The sequence below is a fragment of the Halichoerus grypus genome, chromosome 11 (assembly GCF_964656455.1).
Source record: "Halichoerus grypus chromosome 11, mHalGry1.hap1.1, whole genome shotgun sequence".
In the NCBI taxonomy this organism is placed as follows: Eukaryota; Metazoa; Chordata; class Mammalia; order Carnivora; family Phocidae; genus Halichoerus; species Halichoerus grypus.
The window spans coordinates 55,203,296-55,223,621 of record NC_135722.1 but is presented as its reverse complement, the minus strand read 5'-3'; the positions used below and the strand labels follow the sequence as shown (position 1 = coordinate 55,223,621).

Here is a 20,326-nt window from a genome sequence, read left to right as displayed (position 1 = left end):
TCTGGGCTCAGAGCAGAGTCTGCTTGAGTTTCTCTCTCCCTCTCTCTCTGATCCTCCCCCTGCTTGCACGCATGTGTTCTTTCTCTGTTTAAAATAAATCTTAAAAAAAAAAAAAAAAAGAAAAAGGGTCTAGGCTCCACATAAGCATGGAAGAGACATGCTTAGATTTGTATTTCTGGACAACTACTTTGGCTGCTCTGTGGAGGACAGATTGGAGGGAGCAAGATGGGTTCAGGGAGACAAGTAAGGAGGCCATTGTGGCACCGAGTGTAGATAACGGGACCCAGATGATGGGACCCAGATCACGGGACCCAGATCACGGGACCCAGACAAGGGAGAGAGGAGGATAGGGTCAAGAGTAGTTGAAAAGATCAAACTTCTGCACTTGGTCAGAACTTGGAGGGGACATGGGACAGGAGTTGGGGAGGAGGAGGATATGTTGGGTGTGGGTTCTCATGGGTTACGAAGGTCTCTGGGGCGTGTGTGTGGCTCCCGGGAGGGAGGTGGGGCTTGAAGTAGGCGGTGTCTACCTAGGGACTTCTGTAGTGCCTGTCACTCCTGGGCCTGTTCCTGCTGCGGAACCAGGAGGGTTTACCTCGATGACTCCTAACGGTCTTGCAGCAACCCTGTCTCTGGTACCTTCCTCACCACCACCCTGAGGATGGACCAACTGGGTCTAGACCTCTACTCTCCCAAGATCCCCCAGCAGGACACTCTGCTTCTTCTCGGCCTAGAGCCGGGGAGATCCAGCCTGTCCCAGAAGGTGGGGGACACAGAGGGACTCGGTCCCAGCCCTTGGAAGCCTCCCTCTCATTGTTTCCCCAGCAGCACCAGCCCAGAAACAATTCAGGAGGCCCAGGGAGAAGCAGACTTTGCCAAGTCACTGCCCTGTCTCAGGTGGGTGTGGATGGGCTGGTGGGGGGCAGCCTAATGGAAACAGGAAGCAAGACGGGAAGGCGGGACAAGGGTCCAGCTCGGTCCTGGCTAGGATTCCAGCAGGTGGGATCCCAGCAGGAAAGGGGGCCACTCAAAGTGAGGGGCTGAGGAGCAATGAGTGAACGGATGGGCAGGGTGAAGGGAACCAACAGGGGGTGAGGGGCACCCGGCCCAGCAGCCTCAGGAAGCGGTTCCCCTCCACAGCCGACAGGGTCAGGAGGCGGCGACGGTGTGGTGGAGCCAGTCGTGCTTGGAGCTCTAGGAGGGGGCGCTGCCAGGGCTGTGGCCAGGCAGGGAGGAGCAGGGAGACGGCGGGCTTGGACCTCTTTGTCCTCTCTCGTGGCTCTCCTCCCACAGCCTCCTGGAGGCCGAACCTAATGGGGAGGTAAATCAGCCGCAGAAGTCAGCCCCCTAGGACACAGAGCAGGGCAGGGGATGGACCGGGGCACATGGAGAATGACCGGCACAGTGTGGACCGGGGTGAAGGTGCCCGCTGCATGGCTTTCCAGATGCTCGGGGAGATTTTCCACCTCATCACTTTCCACATCGGTGGAGCAGGTATGACCGCAGGTGGCTGGGTGCTGGTCACATACAAGCCCTCCCTGCCTCCCTCTGTCATCGGGACCCCCCGCATTGTATTCAGCAGCAAGCATCCTGCCGTGTACCCAGGGGCAGCCCCCAGCGTCTCCAGTCCTGTGAATCCTCAAATGAGATTGGAAGCTCTCTGAAGCATCTTGGGGTGCAAGGCTTAGAGTCTAAAGACCTGGGTCAAGGTCCTAGCTCCGTCCCCTCCTTAGCAACTCCCTTTACATATCTGCGTCTTGCTTTTCTCACCCATGAAAACAAGTCATTCTAAACATTTCATCTTTATTATTTTTACCCACACCCCTTATGACCCCTTCCCCATGTGCCCTGAGAGATTATTTCAGGAAGGAGCTGCATTCACTAATTCACACAAGCAGGTAAATGACTGACAGCCAACTCTGAGCTCTTGCACAGGCCAGGGAGGACAAGCAGACGAGTCAGTCAGCGAGTTTCTAGGGTGCATCTTATTCATGTCTGCATCACCGGGACCTTGTACAACGTCCTACTCCTCATGGGTAGGGGATAAATATTTGTAGAATTGTTCAACTCTCGCCCTTACGTATCTGTGTCCTGGGCATCCAGATGAAGCCTGGCAAGCAGAAGGTGCTCGTGTGTGTGTGATCGGTACGTGAAGGGATTACTGAATTCAGTGGGGCCCCTCCGAGTGTGGGGTTCCTGGCCGGGGGAGGCCAGCCTCTGACCCCGGGGGCCAGGATCTCCTCTTTCTGCAGGCCAGAAGTCAAGGCCTTGGCAACAGCTGCAGCCAGTTGGCACCAGGTCCCGGCAAAAGTCATTGTTTGGCCCAAACAGGAAGCCGCCCGAAGGGCAGTGTCGCCTCGCCTCAGTGAACCCTGAAGGTTGGTGCCCGAGAAACATGGGGACGTGCTGGTGAGCAGGGACGGTGTTGCAGCTGCAGCATCCCCACCCCGGGCTGGTGAGTGGGCCTCAGCCGGTGCTGGGGGCCTGGTGCAGGGAGGACAGGCCTGGGAGCCGGGGGGTCGGGGTTCTAGTCCTATGTGCCCTTACGTGGATTACTGCCCCTCTCTGGGCATATCTCCTCATCCATCAGATGACATCGAACTATGCATTTGTGGTTGAATGGATCCACATCTGGCTGTCTCAGGGGTCTCTCCGGCTGCCTGTCTCTTGGTGTCTTCCAGTGTAGATGACACCCTTGGAAGGACCCTTTTTCACCAGGAGACAGACCTGATGGCACCATAGCACTTTACAGTTAGTCATGTCATCTGACCCAACAGTTATGCCAAGAGGCATAGGTGGGGTTCATGGTCCCACTGCACGGAGGGAGACTCAGAAGTTCAAAGCCAGGATTTGAACCCACGCCCTTGGCCTTGGCTCCCGAAGCTCTTGGGAAGCCTGACGCCATGAGCGAGAGTGTGCATGCTCGGGCTAAAGAGGGAGGCAGCCCCCCGGCGCTGCATGAGCTCTGAGTCAGAGGGTGGCTGGTGGGCAGGCACCGCGGGAGCCTAGAGGAGGCCGCGGGCCCCGGGCTTGAGGGAACGGGGTCAGCAGCTTGACTCAAGGGCTGGCAGTTTGAGGCCTGCTTGGTTTGTCTGCTCTGCCTTTCTTTTTCTCAGTTTGGGCTCTGCCACTTACCCAGGGTGACCCAAGCGAGCCCTTTCACTTGTCTATACCTCAGTGACCCCAGGGCTCATCTGGAGATAAGGCTGTCCTGCCGAGCCCCGGGCTGAGTAGGGATCAGATGAGCTGATGGGTAGTGGAAGCTCGTCACCATGTGGACGTGTTGGTTGCCCATCCAGCACCGATTTCTCTCTTTCTTCCTCATAGGACCCCAATACCGCTCGTTGCCCCCACCCCTGGGTTTAACCCAAGATCCCAATGCATCTAAGCCAGTCCGCACATGGCAGGCCCCCAGAGACCATTACTGATTGCAAACATGACCCAGGTGTCCTATCCAAACCAAGGAGCAGGTCTTCTAGTCCAGGGTTGGGAGAGAAGGCTCTCGCCCTCTCCTGCCAGACACGTACACAGAAGCATGGAGCCCCCAGTGCCACTGGCAGCCACCTCCACCCCGAGGAGAGGGTCGGCTATCATGGGGCCACGGGGGAGCCAGCTAAGGACAAGAGAGAACTAGAAAAGCCTGTGCTCTTCATGAGCCCAGGAGCTGCCTCTGGCGCCAGGGCCTCCCACTCCGGACTTGCGGTGGGAGGAGATCGATGTGTCCGCGGCTTACTGGGATGTTGGACGCAGGCTGTCTCTTACTTGCAGCCAAAGGCATCTCCAGCGTCCCCTCCTCACCTTACAGTTTCTGATGCACAGAGGGGACACACATCGCCCTCCCCACGTTGGCTCACTCTGGATATTTAAGCCGGGAGGACAGTTGCGAAACCTCTGGGCTCCCGGCCAGGGCTGACGACTTGTTCGCGGCTTTTTGGAAGCTCTGCATTCTTTCCTCTCTGTTCCTTGAGCCAGAGACAATTCCTCCCTCTCGGCAGCTGGCCTCTGGCCTCAGCCCAGGCCAGCCCACTGACATTAACGCTGCAAGATTGATGGGGCGGGGAGGCAGAGAGCCTGGACCCCGAGACCCCAGCCCCAGCTTCTCCTTCTGCTCAGCCTCTGGTTTTTTTCCCTCTTCTCCTCTCCAGGGACCATGGCCACTTTGCAGTCTTCAGATCATAGAGTTTCCAGAACACGAGAGCCCTTAGACATGACCCAGTGCAAATTCCTTGGTGTACAAAAGCGGAAACTGAGAACCCAGATACAAGCAAGAAACTGTACATGATTACAGCCCAGGTACTTTGACTCTCAGTCCAGGAGTCTTTCCTATAGGCTATCGGAAGGTTTTAAGCTGACGTAGCTCTTTCTGTTTTGAGTATCAGCTGTATACCTGGTGTCTCTTGTCTCGATCCTCTTTCCATCCCTATGGCCACTGCTCTGGTTCCGGCTTCAGGCTCTCTTGCCTCAGTGTTGGCCTCATTCTAATGGTCTGTCCGGTTCCCACGTGCAATCCTGCTGTTCCCTTCCCCGGCAGCCAGAGGGATTGTCCTTAACACAGACCTGACTCCGTCATCCCCCTGCTTCACTGCCTATCGGACAAGATCCAGGATCTATAACCTAGCTCACAAGCCCCTCGGGATCGGCCACTGCCCAACCTCATCTGTCAGATAAGACCTACATTCCTTACCACTAAACTCAATTGATGCCTCTTCCGGGCAGCTTTCCCAGATCCCTCCATCTCTGAATGGTGCTGTGCTGGAGCCCTTCTCGGGGTGGGAGGGTCTGACTCTAGCTGCCTGCTCCCCCGGATGGTGAGTGCTTCCAAAACAGAGACACGTCCACTCAGCATCACAGGCTGCCTGCACCCTCCACCAGGTTCAACCCATCTGCTGATCTGGCTTGGGTGTGAGTATGTCTCTACTCAAGAGCACAGACACTGAGAACCAAGACAGGCTCAGGGCTCTGGGAAATTACAAGGGCAAATCTTAACAAACAGTCCTCTCTGAGCGCAGCCAAGAAAAGCCCTGAACTTGGAACTCAGTGCTGGGATTCTAGGAGCTCCACTTCCAGGAATTAATCCTAAGGGGGAAAATCTAGAATGTGAACAAAGATGAACACAGCAGAATTTATTCATAATAGGAAAAATCTGGAAACAATCTAGAAGTCTAGCAGTAACAGAAAGGTTAAATGCATTAACATATATTCAGATAGTGAAATATTGTACAGCCATTAAAATTATCTTTGCAAGTTGTTCTTAACACAAAAAAGCATTAAGTGAAAAAGAACAGAATACGAGACCATACATGTAGTATGATCATAACTGAAAAAAATGCACACAGATTGGGAGAAAATAGACTAAAATGCTAAAAATGGTTGACCTGGGGTGGGAAGATTAAAATTTTTCCTAGGTTTTTACTTCCCTGCACTTTCCAAAATTTCTACTATAAACTTGTCTTCATTCCATTGTCTGAAAACCTCTGCTGTAAATGTTTACTCATTTTATAGCTGGAAAAAAATTAACTAGAGGAAGGGGAAAAAAGAGATCAATTCTAGTCCCAACTCTGGTGATAATTGGACACATAACCTTGGGCAAGTCGACCACCTCTTCATGACTTGATTTCCTCATTGATTTGTTCATTCGCTCCTTCCTTCCTTCTAGAAATCTCTCCTAAGAGCCTCATCTGAGCCAGCCAGGCACTAGAGACCCAAAAGTGAATCGGAATCTAAACATATCAAAAAGATACTTAAACTTGTTCATATCAGAGAAATACCAATTAAAACCAAGTTACCAAATCTTATCTCTCAGATTGGCAAAAACACCCAAATTGGACAATGCCCTTTGTTGGCAGGACTGTGGGGAAACAAACATTCTTATAGATTACCTGGTAGGAATACAAAATTAGTGCAAGCCCTATTTGAAGGGAAATTTGGTGACTTCTAGCAAAACTACATGTGTGTTTACTCTTTGACCCAGCAAATATCCTTCTAGAAATCTATCCCAAAGATACACTGGCAAAGTTACACAAGAGTATGCATAAAGCAATTCCCTATTAGCACCATAGTTCTAATAGGAAAACTCTAGGAACCACCAAAATGCCCATCAGTAGGGATTAGCTAACCACACAATGGATGGCTCTGCATCTAAAAAGGGAACGCGGAAGATCTCAAAGAAGCTGTGATGATATCATCTCTAGGGTACAACGTTAAGTGAAAAAGCAAAGTGGAATAAAATGTGTATAGTACATTGTCATTTATCAAAGGAAGAGAAGGGAATAAACAAAAATGCATATTTTCTTTCATTAAAACAAGCAGCTAAAGTGTAAAAAATAAAATGTCAAACTTGTTCTTTAGTGGATGGGAGAGGAAATATGGTAAAGGGAATTGGGGCAGAAGCTAGACCTCTCTGAATATGCCTCATTTTGTAGATTCACTTTAGAACCCGGTATGTGCTTTACACAAAAATAGGACAGGATTAAATCAAAATAAAAGTCAAAACAATCCCCAAAATCAAAAGCCAAATGGAATAAATGACTCTGGGGGTGCCTGGGTGGCTCGGCTCAGTCTGTTAAGCATCTGACTCTGGCTCAGGTCATGGTCCCAGGCTCCTGGGATCGAGCCCTGCGTCAGGCTCCCCACTCAGCGGGGAGTCTGATTCTCCCTCTCCCTCTGCCTGCCGCTCCCCCTGCTTGTGTTGCCTCCACCATCTCAGTAAGCCACAGAGACATCAATCTCCTTCCACCGCAAGTCCAGAGTGGGAGGCCCTGACGCCAGAGGCAGCTCCTGGGCTCATGAAGAGCACAGGCTTTTCTAGTTCTCTCTTGTCCTTAGCTGACTCCCCCGTGGCCCCATGATAGCCGACCTTCTCCTCGGGGTGGAGGTGGCTGCCAGTGGCAATGGGGGCTCCATGCTTCTGTGTACGTGTCTGGCAGGAGAGGGCGAGAGCCTTCTCTCCCAACCCTGGACTAGAAGACCTGCTCCTTGGTTTGGATAGGACAACCTGGAATCCAAATCTAATCAAGTGGTTAGATCTAATTGCTAATTTGTGGGAAAGGGAGGGGATTGAAGAATATGGTAAACAACACCATGGGGGATGCAGTGGGGAAAGTCCAGGATTTGGAAAACAGAAGAGAATAGGGGACAGACAACCTGGTTTATTCAACAAATAAATGTGAGAAGAAATAAGAGAAGAAGGAGAAACCTATACATTAAAAGAGATTTAAGAGACCCGGCACCCAAGTGAAAAGTACGGACCTCGTTTGGATCCTGATTTTGAACAAACCAACTTTAAAAGACCATTTACGAGAAAGACAGGGGAAAATCATTTGATGTTTTGGATTTGCTCTAAATAATCCAGTAGGGGAGGAGCTGGGGGATATCAGAAAAACAAGAGTGGCCTTGAGGTGGTAAGGGTTGAAGCTGACTAAGGAATATGCATTTTTGGTGTGCATTTTTGTGTGTGCTTAGAGTTTTCCACAATAAAATGTCTTTGCTGCTCGTAGGGAAGTGGAGAGGAAGACTTGGGGTGTTCCCTCCAAGGTGGGGATGGGGGCAGAGCCGGAGTGAACTTAGGCAGGAATGTGCGTATAGGGGGAGGAGTGTGAGCGAGGACAGGAAGGCTCCACAATCTGGGCATGGCAAGTAATCTCTGCACTGAAGGAGCAAAGGGGCAGATCAGGGGAAGACGGGGGTGGGGAGGTGCAGGTGATTGAGAGCGCTCACCCCAGACAGACTTGGACCCAGCCTATGCGTGCATCCTTCTTGCCTGCAAGGGGGTCATGAGTTCTCATTTGGCCTCACTGAAAATCCAGTTGTGTGATGTCAATGGCATTTCCTTTCAGAAAAAGGAAATGAGGTTAGCGAGCGTGTTACCAGGAAAGGAAAGTCAGTTGGGCCCCACCCTTTGCAGCCCCACGCTCCTCCCCCACGGCCCCCCACAGCACACTAAGCCCTTCTGCCTGGAGCGGGGGACAGGACCCAGAAATGTCATGGTTCAGACAGTACGCGTGAGTGCTGACTGTTACAGTTTTGACTTCTGAGCAGGGCGAGGCCACCCCCAACAGACTCAGCACCCTCTCCAGCTCCTGGGCCTTGACCCAGGCCACACTGGGAGCTGGAGGTCACAGGGAGCTCCGGGGTCTCATTACATGTCAGCAAGGCCCTAAAGATGAGCTCTTTGAATGTGAGGCGGCTGAGAATCAGAGAGGAGAAGGGACATGGCCAGGATCACAGGGAAGTCAGATGAGAACCCAGGTACAGGTCACATGCATCTGGGGATCAGGGGTCAGTCCATGAGGCCCGCCATGCCACCCAGCTCCCAGAATGCCCTGCTTCAATTATAACAATTAAGTGCCTTTATTAAACCAAACCACTCCCTAAGTCTTAGCTTTTGAACATCCGAACATTCCTTAAAATGCCGTTACAAGACAAAATGAAAACAAATTTCAACGCATCAAATGAAATTGCTGTATATTTGTATACTTCGGAAGAGAAAGAAAAATAATATCAATTAATAGTAAATTGATAATTTGGTGTGTTCAGCAAACCAGTCTTTTGAAAGATTGATCACTTGGCAAATTGGCCATCAAGCGGATACATTTTAAGGGACTTGACCTAGAGCTCCCCCACCCCTCCTCCTGACTGTGAGCCCTGTGAGGAGGGCCCAGGCCCAGCTCTGCCCCAAGTGCTTGGCCCAGGGCCGGGCACACGGTGGGGTCAGTCATCGGTGAGTTCATTGCTGAGTAAACTAAAGATAGGGAATTCTGATGTTGGACCTGAACGGCCTTGAGGGTTGAGGGGATGATGGGAGGTGGGTTAGCCGTGGTGACCCTGGTCACCCCCGACGCAGTGAGGTAACAGGGTGGAAAAAACCCTCACCTTTGCTCTTATTGCAAAAGTCAACTTGGGTCATACTTTCCGTCGTGCCCCCTGCAGGGAGGGCGGTCTGGTTCACCCTCCCACACACCCAGGGGCTGGGGGTTTTCAGGTGAAGTGGAACTAGGTGTTTGTGTCTCTGCATCTTTGCAGGATGGCTCAGCAACAGAGCGTGTGGCACACCTGGCATGCGGCCTTGGGAACTTCCGCCTGTGCACGCAAGGGTGTGTGTGCGTGTGTGTGTGTGCAGGTGCGTGCAGGAGTGCTTGCACATGCGTGTGTGGACGGCTGGGATGTGTTGTTATGTAGATACAGAGCCTTATGTACCTGTGTTGACTGTTATTGTGTCTGAATATGTATAAATGCAGAACGTCTGCGTACTGATATTTGCACGGGCATGGGTGTGATTGTGTGAACTGCTTGTACACTAGTTCTCACGATGCAAGTGTGTTGAATATATGTATCTGTTTATCCATGGAAGTGTATGATGATCGGGTACGTGTGTGTGCATATATATATATGTGCATATTTGTGCTTTTTTGCACAAATACACACTGTGCATTGATGTTGATCCATGTGCGTGGTGTGGGTGCACGAACATGTATGTTCGTGCAGGGTGCGTATTACTCCGGAGGTGCACCTTAATGTGGGAGGATGGATAGGTGTGATGTGGGTGTACGGGTGCCTGTGGGCTAAGTGTTCTGTAGGTGCCTTTGTGAACACGTGCCTGCGTGGAGATCTACAGATGTGTGTGTGCAGGTGGATTTGCGTGTGATGCGCGCACATGCGCACGTGATGAGTGCATATAACTGCAGGTGCGCACAGGCGAACGTTCCCTCATTACCCTGTGCTTTGCTTTCCTCTTGGGCGATGACAGAACTTCTGAGTCTTAACCATGGCCGGTGGCTCTTCCAGGAACGTGGTTTCCTGGGCCTGAGAAATACGATTGTCAGAGGTCCCATGTGAGTGAGGAAGCAGGCTGCTGCGGACCAGGCTGCTGAGGGGGTTGGGACATGTGGGGCCTCAGGGGCCGCTGTGAGCCCGGGGGAGTGCTGCCTCCTTGGCGCCTCAGCCCCCACCCCTTGATGGTTTGCGGAGCCGGTTTCTTTCTTTCTTTTTCTTTCCTTTCCTCCTTTCTTCTTTCTTTCTTTTTCTTTCCTTTCCTCCGTTCTTCTTTCTTTCTTTCTTTCTTTCTTTCTTTCTTTCTTTCTTCTTTCTTTCTTTCTTTTTTTTTCTTTCTCTTTTCTCCTTCCTTCCTTCCTTCCTTCTTTCTTTCGTAGAGCCAACGTAACATCTTAGCAGGCCCCCCTCAGTGGAAGGCAGCTGGGTAAGTAGGAGGCCCGTGGCTGGGGGCTGGGGTTGAGGAGGCCGGGAGAGGCTCCAGGAGCACAGTTCTAGCTCCAAGCCTAGGTTGTCCCTGGGCCTGCTCCGTTTACATTCTGGATTACAGTTTCAAAACCATACCCACATCCATCCTCTCAGCTAGTCCTTGTACACTTCTTTTGGTCCTTTTGGGGAGGCTGGGAGCAGAGTGGTGTAAAGGACCGGCCTGGTTCTACTCCTGCCCCCTCTTCTATCTGGGCCACCTCTGCCTGCCAGCCTCCCTCACAGCGAGAGTCATGAAGTCATCAGAGCTGATGCCAGGAGGTGTCCCATCTGCATCAGGCCCACGGGAAGCAGCCCCCAAAGGCGGGCTCTTGTGGCTACAGTCATCCTCATTTTAGATGAGGAAACAGCCCTGGGGGGCTCTCCCACTTTGTTCGAATCGACCTGGAGATGATGGAAAGAGCCGAGGCCCCCTCCTGACTTCAGAGGCCCACCCTCTGTCATCAGATGTGTTTTCTTGTTCTTCCGGGCTCAACCAGGCCGTGGTAAACCCCACATGTGGTTCTGTGGTTGCCTGCCCAGGGCCACCCGGAGCCGGGGGCTCCCCCTCGGTGAGTGGCAGAATGCCCATCCCCCAGGCAGCCATAGCCCGCTCGGGCCCACAGACACGCAGGTCCTGTGTGAGGAGGGCTGGGTGTTCTGGGCACATGTATGACGTGCCAGAGGCTGCGCTGGGCTGGAAGCAGAGATTACATCATCTCCCTGGTTTATTTTTAAAGTCTGTGATATAGAGGTTATGACCCCACTGGACAGATGTGGAAATCGAGGCTCAGAGACATGACTTGCCTAAGGTCAAAGGTCTTCAGTGAAAACCCAAGTTGTTCTGATCGCAAAGCCCATGCTCTTAGTCCCTCACCCTCTCACCCCTTCCTCATCTGGAGCCTAGGGACAGCCGGTGCAGGGGCAAGAACAGGACATTTGGAGCCGCACAGGGGAGGAGGTCCCCGTGGCAGAGCATACTCTCCAAAACGTGGCCTCAGGAGTCTTTCCCAATTCCACATACTGGAGCCTTGTCATTCTCCAGCAAGAGATGGAGGTTATTGCCCCTCCCCTTCTAACTTTGTGACTGCCTCCGTGAGCAGACTAGGACATTACATAACTTCCCAGGCTAAATCTTAAAAGGTGATACAGCTTCTACCTGTCTGTCTGTCTGTGTCTCTCTCTGGAATCCAGCAGCCATGTTGTGAGGAAGCCCAGGCCACAGGGAGAGGCCTCCTGAGGTGCCCTGGCCAACAGCCTCAGTTAAGGCCTCAGCCAAGGCCAACTTCAGTGCTGGACATAGGCATGGACGACTCTCCAAATGGTTCCTGCTCCTGACTGCAACCATCCCAGGTAATGTCAGGTGCAGCAGAGATGAACTCTCCCCTGTCTGCCCTGCCCACATGCAGATTTGAGAACAAAATCAATGTCATTGTTTCCAGCACTTAAGTTTTGGATACATAGCACTGGGTAAGGAAAACAGCCTTCCCCGTCCCCTGCAGCCCTCTGAGTCACCCCAGCCAGGGGTAGGCAAGCCCCTCCCTTGTCCCACTCCCACCCCTGCAGGCAGAACCTGGAGTCAGTCCTCTGCCCCCTGCCGAGCCCAGCTCTGTCACTTGCACCACCCTCTGTGACGCTCAGTTTCCTCTGTGTCAGATGGGAATTATCACAGTACGTTCCAGGAGTCTGGGGGATGAATAACGAGGGCTCCTTAGGTGGGTGCAGGCCTGTGAGGCTGGGGAGGAAGGATGAGATGTGGCTCCAGTCCCTGACTTGGTCGAGGGAGAGGGGGAGGAGTATGGTTCAGGGAGGCTGAAAAACGGGTCAGTTCTGGTTGCAGTAAGTGTGAGAAGCCCCGCTCCCTGCAGGAATGGGTCCCCCGGAGGCACAGCCCTCAGGTTGCTCACAGATTAATGGAGATCCGGGAGGAAGAGGAGTGGGACTGGGCAGGTTTGGCAGGATCCGGTCAAGGGTGCTTGAGAGAGGGAACGGAGGGCACAGCAGGCAGGATCCAGAAGGATGGACAGGGAAACCCGGCCAGAGGCAAGTGGGCTCAGCCACACCTGTGAGTGGGCTTGGAGGCTGCTCTGAGAAAGGCCGCTCCTCCCCCAAGCCCGACGACCAGCTCTATCTAGGGAGATAAAGTCTCTGCGGAGGCTCCCAGACCAGAGACATCCTTATCAGTGGCTGCTGTCGTCTGGGGTACTTGGGAATGTAAACACGCCTGCCACGCAGCCCTGGATGAGCCAGCCCTGGGAAGACACAAAGCAGAGGCGAAGGGGGGCAGCCCCTGGCCCCCACACCCGTGCCCTGCCCCGGGGGTGGGGGTGGGGGCGTGGGGGGCTGGGATGGGGTGGGGAAGAAGGGAATCCCAGCGTCCCGAAGGGCCTGGGGGTCCTTTACTCTCTTGCTGAGTGATTGACTCCTATCAGCTCCTTGAAATCACACAGGGCTCTTAAAGTAACCTTGTTAACATTTCCTTTTCCAAGAAGAGGAAGCCTGGGGAACTGGGAGATGACAGCATTCGCCCAAGTTCCCAGAGCTGGGATTCAAGCCCCAGAGGCCTGGCTCTGGAGACAGTGTGGTGAGGGCCATGATCAGGGGCTCCGAGCATAAATAGCCCTTGCCGGCTGAGCTGGAGTGAGATGGAAAGGGGTCAGCCCGGAGTGCGTGCCCCACAAGGCTCAGGCCCCTTCCCCACCACCCACTCCCAGGCTCCTGCTGGCCCCATCGAGCTGGGACCTGTGGCCCGGGGCTCCCAGGTCAGTGAGGCCCCTTTGTGATGTGCTCCCAGGACCCAGAGGAGCCAACATCAGGCAGTGGGAGCAGGGAAACGGCATGGGGTTTGGGGTCAGAGAGATGGGAGTTTAAATTCTGGCTCTGCTCCAATCTGGCAGAATGACGCTCAGTGGGGCCTGCTCATGCCTGCGCCTCATTTTCCCCATCTACAGAACGCTCTCCAAGGCCTTGCGCTCTGACCTTCCAGACGGTGTGAACCTGAGTATCTGTGACCACACCAGCAGAACCGCGAGCAAGGGGCCATCTGCCTGTCTTCCTGGGGGAGGAGGCACTGAGCAGGAACCTGAAATAAATCCTTTCCTCTCCCTTCCCTCCCTGCCTGCCTCCCTTGCTTCCCTCTCCTCCCAGCCCAACAACACCTTGTCCCTGGGCTGAGGGGGTCCCAGGCTGGGTAGGGGGCTGTCAGCTTTGTGTCACAGGGGCTCAGATCAAGGTCAATACAGGGTACAATGGGAGAGGGCACAGAGTGAGGGAGGGGCCAAGACTCTTTACAGGGAAATCTCTGGGGACATGTTCCTCGAAGAATGGGTGGGTGTTTGCCAAGCAGACGGGGGAGAAGGAGAAAAAAAGCCTTGGGTGGAGGGAGCTGGGGGCCGAAGCCTGGAGGTGGGAGGCCGGGCGGGAGTCTGTCTCCAGCCAGGATGGATGGCTGGAGCACAGGGCTCAGCAGGTCTGCAGGAGGCAGCCACCAGCAGAACACGGAGAAGGGCCTTGAACACCAGGCTAGGGAGCTTGGGCTTTCCCCTGAGGGTGCTGGGGAGCCATGGAATGGTTTTGAGGAGAGGAGGAGTGTGATCAGAACAGTGTGTCCAAAATGTGTCTCTGGCTACGGTGAGGAGGTTGGACCAGAGTGGGAAGATGGGTGGGATGCTGGGCCGGTGGGGGCTGGGGATGCAGGCAAGAGAGGAGACCAGAACGCAGTCAAGGACGGGCTATTTCAGAGATGAAGGGAAGGTTGGGACTCGGGTGGTTGTCAGGGGAAGGTGGCCCCTGGTGCCTGGCTGGCTTAAGCCCTGCGCGGGTGATGGTGTCCATCACTGACAGAGACTAGAGGGTGGGAGTGGTACTGGGGCCCAGAAACAGGCTCTGTTTGGGACACACACAGCATTGATATATGGTGGCTGGATCCCGGGCTCAGGGCCTGACCCTAGGAACGCACGCTCCACATCAGGCACGGAAATGGACGTGGGGGTGGGGAGGGGGTGGGAAAGGCCGTTGCAGGGGGAGTGTAGGGTGGGGTGACTAGGACAAGGAATGGGCCATTGAGAAGATGCCCAGTGTATCTTCCTCCCCAGGCTCTGGAGAAGAGACCTCAGGGGTCGGGACAACAGGAACCGGTGGGCAGCACGGGTCCCTCGGCGCATCCTTCCATCCACAGGCTGACCTTGCCCTATAATCGTGGGTGAGCTGAGCTTTACGGGCTTCTGTCCTGTGTGTGCAGTGCTGGGCGTTAGACGAGAAGACCTCCACGCTCCTTCCCCTTCTGATTTTCTCCAGCTTCTTTGTTTCCCTCTGCCCCATTACTGACTGTGCGACATTATGCAAGGCGTCCCCGGCTCTGGGCCCCAGCTGCCTCTAATCCAGAGCCTGTATCAGACAGGAATGATCTCGAAGGTTGCACAGAGGGCCTCAGTGTTTGTTCAAAGAGCAAGCCAGCAGATTCCAGCTGCCAAAGCCCCAGACTTTGCTCCTCTCCGGGAGTCCACACTCAGCCCTGCCTCGCAGGACAGTTGGCCTGCCCCCTGCCCTCAATTAGTCAGCTCCTCGGACGTGGACACAGGCCGTCTGCTCCCAGCCCTCCCACTCCCTGCCCCCCGAGTGCTCTGCAGCTGGAAAGGCGCAGCCAGCAGGCCAAGGCTTTCCCTCCAACCTCAGGATTAGAGCCAGCTCCTTAGAAAAGCCCCATCGTCCCCAGAGCGGGGGTGCGGCAGCCCTGCTGACTCTCAGCAGACCCTAGAATTCAGAAAGCAGGCAGCTGACGGCAGATAGACAATGACCTTTGTCTGGATTTTTAAACTTTATTTGCAAAGCACCGGACGCCATCACCTGGACCCCCCTGGCCACAGCCCCCTCCCCAGGAAGATAGAACAGGAGAAGCCATTACTGTACAGATGCAGAAACTGGGGAACTAGCTTGCCCAAAGTCCCACAGCACTCGGAGAGCTGGGACTCAGACCTTGGCTCTGCCACAAAGCCCATCATCCGCAGAGACTTCTGACTCTGATGATCCCCACAGTTCCTCCAGAACTCACATCCTATCCCGGGGTCCCCCAGGCAGATGGGAGAGGTCAGGAAGAGGGAAGTGCAGGACAGCCTGCGCTTGGTGAGCTGCGTGCCGTAATGCCGTCTCCTGCACCACTGTGGGAGCCTCACCCTGCTCACTCTGCCTCCACATGGACCTGCGGCCGTGCCATAGCCCTCAGGGCCCTGGGCAGCCTAGCCCAGCAGGCCCTCTGGCTTCTTCTCTCGCCTCTTCCCCCTTTGCCCCATGAGCTCCTGCCACATGGTTGTCTTTGCTTTCTTAAACATACCAGGCCTCCAGCCACAGGGCCTTTGCACATGCAGTTCCCTTAGTTTAGAAAGCATTCTCCAAGCCCCAGCCCCTTCCATGTCCACAATTAATGCCTCTTCATCCCTTCATCTTTTTAAAATAACAGCTTTATTGATATACAATTCATATATCATACAATTGACCTATTTAAAATGTATAATTCAATGGTTTTTAGCATATCCACAGATCTGGGTAACTGTCACCACAATCAGTTCTAGGACATTTATATCACCTTCCAAAATGTGGTACTCATTAGGAGTCCCTGCCCTCCAATCCCCCCCCCCCACACACATACACCATTTGGCAACTTCTAATCTACTTTCTGTCTCTATAGATTTGCCTATTCTGGACATTTCATATAAATGGAATCTTACAATATGTGGTCTTTAGTGACTGGCTTCTTTCACCTGGCATAATGTTTTCAAGATTCATCCATGTTGTAGTAGATATCAGCCCCCCATCCCTTTTTATGGCTGAATAATATTCCATCACATGGCTGATAACACGTTTTATTTATACATTCATAAATTGAGGGACGTTTGGTTGTTTCCGCATTTTAGCCATTGTGAATAATGCTGCTATGAACATTCACGTGCAAATTTGTGTGTGGACATATGTTTTCGTTTCTCTTGTGGGTATCCCAGGAGTAGTATTGCTAGATCGTATAGCAACTCTATGTTCAATCTTTTGAGGAACAGCCAGATTGTTTTCCACAGAAGCTGCATCATTTTCCATTACAACTAGCAGGGTATTAGGGTTCCAATTTCTCCACATGTTCATCAATGCTTTTTATTATTTGTCTCTTTGTAAATATATATATAGCCATTGTAGTGAGTGTGAAGTGGTATCTCGCTGTGCCTGGCAAACACCCACCCATTCTTCGAGGATCATGTCCCCAGAGATTTCCCTATAAGACATTATCTGGTGGCTAATGATGTCGGAGCATCTTTTCATGTGCTTATTGGCCATGTGGATACCTTCTTCGGGGAAATGTCTATCCAGATCCTCTGCCAATTTTTAAATTTTTCTTCCTATTATTGAGTTATAAGAATTCCATATATATTTCAGATACAAGTCCCTTTTCAGATATATGATTTGCAAAAATGTTTTCCCATTCTTGATGGTGTTCTCCGAAGAATAAAAGTATGTCATTTTTTTAAAAAAATATTTATTTATTTATTTTGAGAGAGAGAGAGCACACAAGTGGGAGGGGCAGAGGGGGAGAGAGAATCTCAAGCAGACTCCACACTCAGTGTGAAGCCCAACACAGGGTTCTCTCTCATGTCCCGGAGATCATGACTTGAGCTGAAACCAAGAGTCAGATGCTTAACCAACTGTGTCACCCAGGCACCCCAAAAGTATTTAATCTTGATGATATCCAAGGTTTCTAATTTTCTTCTTGTTGCTTATGCTTTTGATGTCATATTCCAGAAATGATTGCCTAATCTAAGGTCACAAAGATTTACAACTATGTTTTCGTCTAAGAATTTTGTAGCTTTAGTCTTTACATTGAGGTCATTGATCCATTTTGAGGTAATTTTTGTGTATGGTGTGAGATAGGGGATCGATTTCATTCTTTTGCATGTGGATGTCCACTTGTCCAGGCACTGTTTGTTGAAAAGACCATCCTTTCTTTCATGGAATGGTCTTGGCATCATTGTCCAAAATCAATTGCCTATCAATGTCCTCCTTCCATCTTAACTCAAGCATCACTTCCTCAGGGAAGCTTTTGTTGCTTATGCTCAGCCTCAGCTTAGCCAGGTTCCCCTATATACATAAAACACACAGGTAGCACCGTAGGTTGTACACGACATTTATATACCTGTGTATACGAGCACACACTCTGGAAACAGACAGCTAAGGTTCAAATCCCAGCTCTGCCACTTCCTAGCTGCCTGCTCTATCATTTTGCCTCTCGTACCTCGATTTCCTCATCTGCAAATAGAGGATTTACTTATTTCATAAGGTTGTCATGAGAGTTGATATATTTAAGGTACCTGTAGGGAGTAATAAGGTGGAATGCATGAGCTCTTATTGATCACTCTCATCTCCTTCGACCTCAAACTCCTTGAGGGCAGGAAGCCCATCTGTTGTGGCTTCCACTGAATCTTCATGGTCAACACCATGCCTGGCACAGAGAGGGCATTCTGGCTATGTGACTTTTCTGGAACTCTAAACCAGACCACTAGATACACAGGTGGTTCATTTCCTTCCTCTATGGAGATGCAGAATTTTCCCTTCACTTGAAACAAGAGGAAGCCCACATATAACACAGATAAAGGGAACTGCAGACCCAAGGTCCCCCAGAGCCTACAGGACACACTGTGAAAATCACCATCCAGGATATGCTCCTACGTGCTTCCCAGGCTCAGCTTAGAACAGCCGTGATTCAGAGGCAGCTGATGTCTGAGGCTCTTAATTCAGCCCAAATGCTGGAGGTCTGTGTCTTGTGGCACGGGGGAGGTGGAGGCCCACATTCCAAAGGGGAAAGCTCTGTCTTCCTTCTCCCCACGGGAGGGGAGCCATGCTCCCTGAGGTTGCCCGAGCACCACCGATAAGCACATCCTTGCTCTCCTGCTTTTCTTCCCTCCCTCCTCAGTTTCCTGACCCAGACCTGGCATGACCTGGCCTCCTGGGCTGAGCCTTCTCCTGCCTGCCCCTCCACCCTGATCTCAGACCCAGCTCCCTTCCGGGGAGGCCTGCTATGCTCCTGCCCGAGTCACCTACACACCCTCATTTCACCCAGGAGACAATCCCTGGGAGGCCTAGGGAGGAGAGTTACTCATCCAAGGTCGGGGCAGAGCAAATAGGTGGCAGAGCCAAGACCGGAACCCCAGGTTCCTGACTTTGAGTTCGACTCTCCCTTCGATAGCTGCTTCCAATGCACTAATGGGGAGCCGCCGTCCATGTGACCATGGGGGCCGGACCAGACCGGGAGATGCTGGTGGGTAGCCAAGCTCTGTGGTCTTTGGGAGAAGGAAGAGGCCCAAGAGAAGCCCCTCCAAGGCAGGTCCCCCACCAAGAGGGCTAAGGCTTCTCCCAGGCAAAGGTCCCTGGCCACAGTGGGAGGGAAGGTCCCCACTTGGTAAGCTAGGAACACCAGCTGTGAGGTAGGAAGAGCTATTGGGGTTACCACCAACCTCTCTGGCGCACAGTCCCCCCACCCCATGACACGAGGGTAATGGTGCCCATGCGGCTGGGTTGCCGCGAGGGTGAAATGAGCAAGGACCTCAGCCCTCTGAGCCCCGCCGGAACGCAGCTATCACACTGTCCTTTGTGCGGGGCAGGCTGTCACCTCGGCTCCGCGGGGCTTGCCTAGTCCCTGTGAGGAGCAGATCCAGGCCCATAAGGAGGGGATCGCTGGCTTCCAGATTTCTCTCAGGTCTTTGAGTTCGCTGAGGGTGTTTGGTTTTAGGAATTATATTTCTACCAGAGAAACAAGGTTTATAATGCCAGCAGTTTGGAGGAATGAACTTGGAAGAGTCCCTGGTTAACTGGAGCGTCACTGTGGATTAATTTTTAATTTTGCTCAACTCCGATTTCCATTAGGACATTATCTTCAATTGTCTAGTTAAGACAAGGAGAGGACAGAAATGGGAGCGTGTGGGACGGGGGTGGTGGGAGCGGCCGAGAAAAGCACGGGGGCTTCTGTGTCCGCCTGCTTTGAATCCTAGCGCCGCAAGCTATCCAGGGCAAGTTATTCAACCCTTCTGAGCCTCAGTTTGCTCGTCTGTGAAGTAGAAGACGAGATGCTGCACAGGCAGGGCACTGCTCCCGCCCCGCACATGCGCACATGCGGAGTCTGGAGCCTTTAAGCCCCGCCTACAAGGGGCTGAGGAAAAGCTCCCCTCCAGTGGGGGAGCCTGGAGCACTTCCTGGAGGCAGGGGCTGGGCCCGGAAGGACCAAGAAGACGGAGGCAACGGCCTGACCAACAGCATGGCAGTAGCACAAGGAACAAAAGCAGAAAAAGGTAGGACTACAACCACCTAAAAAGCTTCTGCACAGCAAAGGCAACCACCCACAAAACGAAAGGGAAACCTACTGAATGGGAGAAAATATTTGCAAATCATATATCTGATAAAGGGCTAGCATCCAAAATATATAAAGAACTCCTTACCACTCAAGAGTAAAAAGACAAACAAACAATTCGATTTAAAAAATGGGCAGATATGAAGAGACATCTTCCAAAGAAGACACACAGATGGCAATCAAGTACGTGAAAAGCTGTTCTACATCACTAATCATCGGGGAAATGCAAATCAAAACCACCATGAACTACCACCTCACACCTGTCAGAATGACCAGAATCAAAAAGACAAAAAATAACAAGTGTTGGCGAGGATGTAGAGAAAAGGGAACTCGTGCGCTGTTGACGGGAATGTAAACTGGGGCAGCCACTGCAGAAAACAGTACGGAGATCCCTCAAAAACTTGAAAGGAACATTAAAAATAGAACCACTGCATGATCCAGCAATTCCACCTCTGGGTATTTACCCAAAGAAAATGAACACACTGACTCAAAAAGATACCTGCATCCTCAGGGTCACCGCAGCATTATTCACAATAGCCAAGATATGGAAACAACCAAAGTGCGTATCAATGGATAAAGAAGATGTGATCCGTATAGATATATATTGATATATCTATTTATATACACAATGCAGTATTACTGCGCCATAAAAAAAGAATGAAATCTTGCTATAATGACAACATGGATGGACCTAGAGGGCATTATGCTAAGTGA

General features: G+C 52.2%; 1 long non-coding RNA gene across 1 annotated transcript; it reads left to right on the top strand.

Moving 5' to 3' along the window:
* The first annotated feature begins 2,259 nt into the window (after positions 1-2,259).
* Positions 2,260-13,383, top strand: LOC118529854 (uncharacterized). Its single transcript, XR_004914341.2, has 3 exons — positions 2,260-2,455; positions 11,428-11,586; positions 13,185-13,383. It is a non-coding gene; the product is annotated as an uncharacterized LOC118529854 (long non-coding RNA).
* Positions 13,384-20,326: the final 6,943 nt, after the last annotated feature.